The sequence below is a fragment of the Gopherus flavomarginatus genome (assembly GCF_025201925.1).
Source record: "Gopherus flavomarginatus isolate rGopFla2 chromosome 13 unlocalized genomic scaffold, rGopFla2.mat.asm SUPER_13_unloc_1, whole genome shotgun sequence".
In the NCBI taxonomy this organism is placed as follows: domain Eukaryota; kingdom Metazoa; phylum Chordata; order Testudines; family Testudinidae; genus Gopherus; species Gopherus flavomarginatus.
Window position 1 is genome coordinate 1,928,359 of NW_026114609.1, and position 6,000 is coordinate 1,934,358.

Consider the following 6,000-nt stretch of genomic DNA (forward strand, 5'->3'; position numbering starts at 1 on the left):
CCCTAACCTGTGTCTGAGTTATTGAAGTCCTCAAATTGTGGTTTGAAGACCTCAAGCTGCAGAGAATCCTCCAGCAAGTGACCCATGCCCTATGCTGCAGAGGAAGACGAAAAACCTCCAGGGCCTCTGCCAGCCTGACCTGGAGGAAAATTCCTTCCTGACCCCAAATATGGCGATCAGCTAAACCCTGAGTAAGTGGGCAAGAGTCACCAGCCAGGACCCAGGAAAGAATTCTCTATAGTAACTCAGATCCCAACCCATCTAACATCCCATCACAGACCACTGGGCATACTTATCTGCTGATTGAGAGGTTAGGAAGCCCCCCCCCCAAGTGTTCTTCTATTCCCACCTTACACCCTACAGGATTTTCAGTGGGTGGCTTGGTGGAAGGTGCTTGCAGGATGGCTTCATCCGCAACAGTGGCTGCCCTCACAGCAGCGGCAGCCACAGCAGTGAGCCCCCCCGCCCCCTTTGGCTCAATCTGAACAGAGGTCAATGTACCACTGGGTGTGATAGGCCAATTTTAGGGAGCTTCCTCTGAAGGTGAGCAACTGTCCCCAGAACTTACTGACAGGCGCTTTAAAGTATTTGCATATGGGCACGGCCAGCATGTGCAGAGCAAAGGCTGCCCACAGGCACTGCGTCAGGCTCTGGCACCGCTTGAGACAATGGACCATCTTCAGCCACCAGGTAACCCAGGATCTAAGGCAGGAATTGGGTGAGGGAGCAAGTGAAGCTGAGCAGGGCAGACAAAAGTTCATCTTGCCTTCGTGGGCGCTAGCAATGATGCCCTTTTTGTGTGCCAGGGCTGACAAAAACATCCCAGACAGAGAAGCAGCAGGCCCAAAAGGAGCTGTTAGGGTGCTGACTTAGCTCAGTTGAAAGAGTGTTAGACTGGCAATCTAGAGGTCCCTGGTTCACTCCTATGCTTTGGCATGCTCTTTGTGTGCAGCAGTGCGCTTTTCTCTGGAAGCACAGCAGTGCCTTGACCCACCACGAGTCCCTCATTTCAGGCTCCCAAGCAAGAAAATACAGCATGCACTTGTGCACCAAGTTTGCCCAACTGACCTTTCTTTCTTCTCGTGCTCTTTGTCAGCAAGGAGAAGAAAAAGAAGCTCTCCTTCAAGCCAGAGTCAAAAGGGCGACATCAGGATGACTTCCTGAGTGCCGGCTCCAGTCCTTTGCTCTACCAGCTGACCCATCGAAGGGCTGCCACCTCTCTCTCCAGGTTCGCCCATTGGTGTGTTCAGAATGGAGAGGGGTAACTAGTGGTGTTCCCCAATGGTTACTCCTAGGACCAATCCTATTCAACTTATTCATAAATGATCTGGAGAAAGGGGTAAACAGGGAGGTGTCAAAATTTGCAGATGATACTAAACTGCTCAAGATAGTTAAGACCAAAGCAGACAGTGAAGAACTTCAGAGAGGTCTCACAAAACTGTGACTGGGCAACAAAATGGCAAATGAAATTTAATGTGGATAAATGTAAAGTAATGCACATTGGAAAAAATACCCCCAACTATACATACAATATGATGGGGGCTAATTTAGCTACAGCTAATCAGGAAAGAGATCTTGGAGTCATCATGGATAGTTCTCTGAAGACGACCACGCATTATGCAGCAGCAGTCAAAAAAGCAAACAGGATGTTAGGAATCATTAAAAAAAGGAGGCTAAGATAGTGAATATCTTACTGCCTTTATATAAATCCATATAAAAATGAATACTGCGTACAGATGTGGTCTCCTCATTTCAAAAAAGATTTAGTGGCATTAGAAAAGGTTCAGAGAAGAGCATCTAAAATGATTAGGGGTTTGGAATGGGTCCCATATGAGGAGAGATTAAAAAGACTAGAACTTTTCAGTTTGGAAAAGAGAAGACTAAGAGGGGATATGATAAAGGTATATAAAATCATGAGTGGTGTGGAGAAAGTGAATAAGGAAAAGTTATTTACTAGATCCCATAATATAAGACCTAGAGGCCACCAAAGGAAATTAGTAGGCAGTAAGATTAAAACAAATGCAAGGAAATTCTTCATCATTCTGGCTCTGGTCCTCTCCTTCATCACACAGACACAGCCAACATGTGGAACTCCTTGCCTGAGGAGCTTGTGAAGGCTAGGACTATAACAGGGTTTAAAAGAGAACTAGATAAATTAATAGGTTTCAGAATGGAGGCCATGTTAGTCTGTATCAACAAAAAGACCGAGGAGTACTTGTGGCACCTTAGAGACTAACAAATTTCTTTGAGCAACAACTGTGACATCATAATAAAAAAGACTGACAAAGGAGGTGCTGTCGTCATCATGACTAGGTCGGAATATGAACAAGAGGCTGCTAGGCAGCTCTCTAACTCCACATTCTACAAGCCATTACCCTCTGACCCCACTGAGAGTTACCAAAAGAAATGACACCATCTGCTCAAGAAACTCATTGAAAAAGCACAAGAACAAATCTGCACAGACACACCCTTAGAACTCCATCAGGGGTATTCTAATGTCTATCCAAGACCCATAAACCTGGAAATCCTGGATGCCCCATCATCTCACGCATTGGCACCCTGACAGCAGGATTGTTTGGCTATGTAGACTCCCTCCTCAGGCCCTATGCTACCAGCACTCCTAGCTATCTTTGAGACACCACTGACTTCCTGAGGAAACTACAGGCCATTGGTGATCTTCCAGAAAACACCATCTTGGCCACTATGGAGACAGAAGCTTCCTACACCAACGTTCCACACAAAGATGGATTACAAGCCATCAGGAACAGTATCCCCAATAATGTCACGGCAAACTTGGTGGCCTAACTTTGTGACTTTGTCCTCACTCACAACTATTTCACATTTGGGGACAACGTATACCTTCAAGTCAGCGGCACTGCTATGGGTACTCACATGGCCCCAGAGTATGCGAAAATTTTTATGGCTGACTTAGAACAACGCTTCCTCAGCTCTCATCCCCTAATGCCCCTACTCTACTTGCGGTACACTGATGACATCTTCATCATCTGGACCGATGAAAAAGAAGCCCTTCAGGAATTCCACCATGATTTCAACAACCTCAGCCTGGACCAGTCCACACAAGAGAGCCACTTCTTGGACACTAAAGTGCTAATAAACGATGGTCACATAAACACCACCCTGTACTGGAAACCTACTGACCTCTATACTTACCTACATGCCTCCAGCTTCCATCCAGGACACACCACATGATCCATTGTCTACAGCCAAGCTCTAAGATAGAACCGCATTTTCTCCAACCCATCAAACAAAGACAAACCCCTACAAGATCTCTATCAAGTGTTCTTACAACTACAATACCCACCTGCTGAAGTAAAGAAACAGATTGACAGAGCCAGAAGAGTACCCAGAAGTCACCTACTAGAGGACAGGCCCAACAAAGAAAGTAACAGAACGCCACTAGCAGTCACCTTCAGCCCCCAACTAAAACCTCTCCAGCACATCATCAAGGATCTACAAGCTATCCTGAAGGACGATCCCTCACTCTCACAGATCTTGGGAGACAGGCCAGTCCTTGCTTAAGAGAGCCCCCCAACCTGAAGCAAATACTTACCAGCAACCACACAACAAAAACACTAACCCACGAACCTATCCTTGCAACAAAGCCTGTTGACAACTCTGTCCACATATCTATTCAGAGTATGCCATTATAGGACCTAGTCACATCAGCCACACTATCAGAGGCTCATTCACCTGCATATCTACGAACGTGATATATGCTATTATGTGCCAGCAATGCTCCTCTGCCATGTACATTGGCCAAACCAGACAGTCTCTACGTATAATAATAAACGGACAAAAATAACATGTCAAGAATTATAACATTCAGAAATCAGTCGGAGAACACTTCAATCTCCCTGGTCACTCGATGATAGACTTTAAAGTCGCAGTATTACAACAAATAACCTTCAAAAACAGACTCCAATGAGAGACTACTGAATTGGAATTAATTTGCAAACTGGACACCATTAAATTAGGCTAGAGTAAAGACTGGGAGTGGATGGGTCATTACACAAAGTCAAACTATTTCCCCATGTTTATTTGTCCCCCTACTGTTACTCACACCTTCTTGTCAACTGTTGGAAATGGGCCATCCTGATTATCACTAGAAAAGGTTTTTTCTCCTGCTGATAATAGCTCACCTTAACTGCTCACTCTCATTATAGTGTGTATGGCAACACCCATTTTTTCATGTTCTCTATGTATGTGTGTGTATATCTATATCTTCTCTATATCTATATCTTCCTGCTGTATTTTCCAGTGCATGCATCCAATGAAGTGGGTTTTAGACTACGAAAGCTTATGCTCAAATTAATTTGTTAGTCTCTAAGGTGCCACAAGTACTCCTCTTTCTTTTTTCAGATAAATTAATGGAGGTTAAGTCCATGAATGGCTATTAGCCAAGATGGATAAGGAGTGGGATCCCTAGCCTCTGTTTTTCAGAGGGTGGAGTTGGATGGCAGGAGAGAGATCACTTGATCATTACCTGTTAGGTTCAGTCCCTCTGGGGACCTGATATTGACCACTGTTGGCAGATACGATGCGGGGTTGGATGGACCTTTGGTCTGACCCAGTATGGCCGTTCTTATGAAGGGAGGGGCAGAACACTGCAACAGAGTTTCTGTAGTGTAGTGGTTATCACATTTGTCTAACACACAAAAAGTCCCTGGCCTGAAACCAGGCAGAAACATGAGGGCTTAATTTTTCCAGCTCCTACTGGCCTGTCCCTGCTGTTGTAGGAGCAGCAGTGATTTCTATGCTCAAAAGGTCTGTTATACTTCCCCCGTTCCCACTTTTGTCTCCTCTCCCTCTCTGAATGCCTGTGAAGTGGCTTTTCCCCTCCCGCTCCCTCCTGGACTACTTGTAGGATGAATGTTCTGGTTGAAGAGCAGAAGAGCTCCCAGGTAGACAAGGTGTCTGGGACTCTAATTAGGCAGCACTCACACACCCAGAGCATGGACATTGCCCTAGGTGGAGTGTGACCAACCAGATGCAGACATGTCATCTCTAGTCACAGGCCATTAGGTGCAGGCCCTTAAAAGGGGAAGAGGCCATGTGCTCAGGAGAGCACTCACAAGCTTGTACCTCCAGTGAATGCCCTTTGCCCGGACCGCCTGGCCAGTGGTTCTCTGTGTTGTATTTCATTGTGCCTCAGGAAGACTTACCTTCATCGCACCGTCCACAGCTGCGCTGTGAGACACTTACCTTGCAGAATCCTGACATCTCCAGTGCTGTGCCTGTCCTGCGAGCATGAGTATGCGAGTGCGAATGTGACCCCTGCTCCCCCGCTTATTTTGAGCTTAGCTATCAGTATAATAATGACCCCTACGCTTACTAGCTGGCCCAATTTTGGGTAACACCTGCATAACCCTAACCCCTGCATGGCAAGGGGTGGTGAAATGAGCTGAGGAAAGAGCCTTGGCATCAGCAGGGGAAAGCTAGAGGATCTTGGCCAGTCACCTTTTGAAGCCTTGTGGCTTGGCTTCCTCTGCCCTTGGAAATTGGCCTATGGAGGCCGGCTCTTCCTGCTGGCTTCCTTTGTATGACTTGCCAAAGGAGGGAGTGAGGCAGGAATGGGGCAAAAGAGGAAAGTCGAGCTGAGGAAGGCAGGGCAGAAGCTAAGCACCTCAGTGCTGCTAAGTGGGGTTGGTAGAGTGCCACCATTCGTTCTGCAAAGCCTGGGGTGGTGCAGTTGGCTACTGGGAGGTAGAATCCTGTGCCTGCCTCTTGGCTTCCCAGGGATGGCTACTTGTATCCCAGAAGAAGAAGGATGGTTCTGGGTGAGAGGAAGGCAAGCAAAGCTATGGGAGGAAATTTGGGTGTGAGGTGCTGGCTCTGCACTGGGGGAGGCTGTTGGGGTGCAGGAGGGGTGGCGCTTACCCCGGGCAGTGCAGCTCCCAAAGTGACCAGTACACACAACCCTGTGTCAGTAGCTCCTGGGTGAGCCATGCCAGGGGGTCTCCATGCGCTGCTGCATGCAGG

General features: G+C 47.1%; 1 protein-coding gene across 1 annotated transcript in view; it reads left to right on the forward strand.

Annotated features, from left to right (window-relative positions):
• Positions 1-5,233, forward strand: part of LOC127040993 (zinc finger protein 436-like) — a 563,752-nt gene extending 558,519 nt beyond the window's left edge. The window contains exon 10 of the transcript XR_007771558.1: positions 5,110-5,233. The gene's annotated coding sequence lies outside the window, so the exon portion shown is untranslated. The remainder of the gene's footprint in view (positions 1-5,109) is intronic.
• Positions 5,234-6,000: the final 767 nt, after the last annotated feature.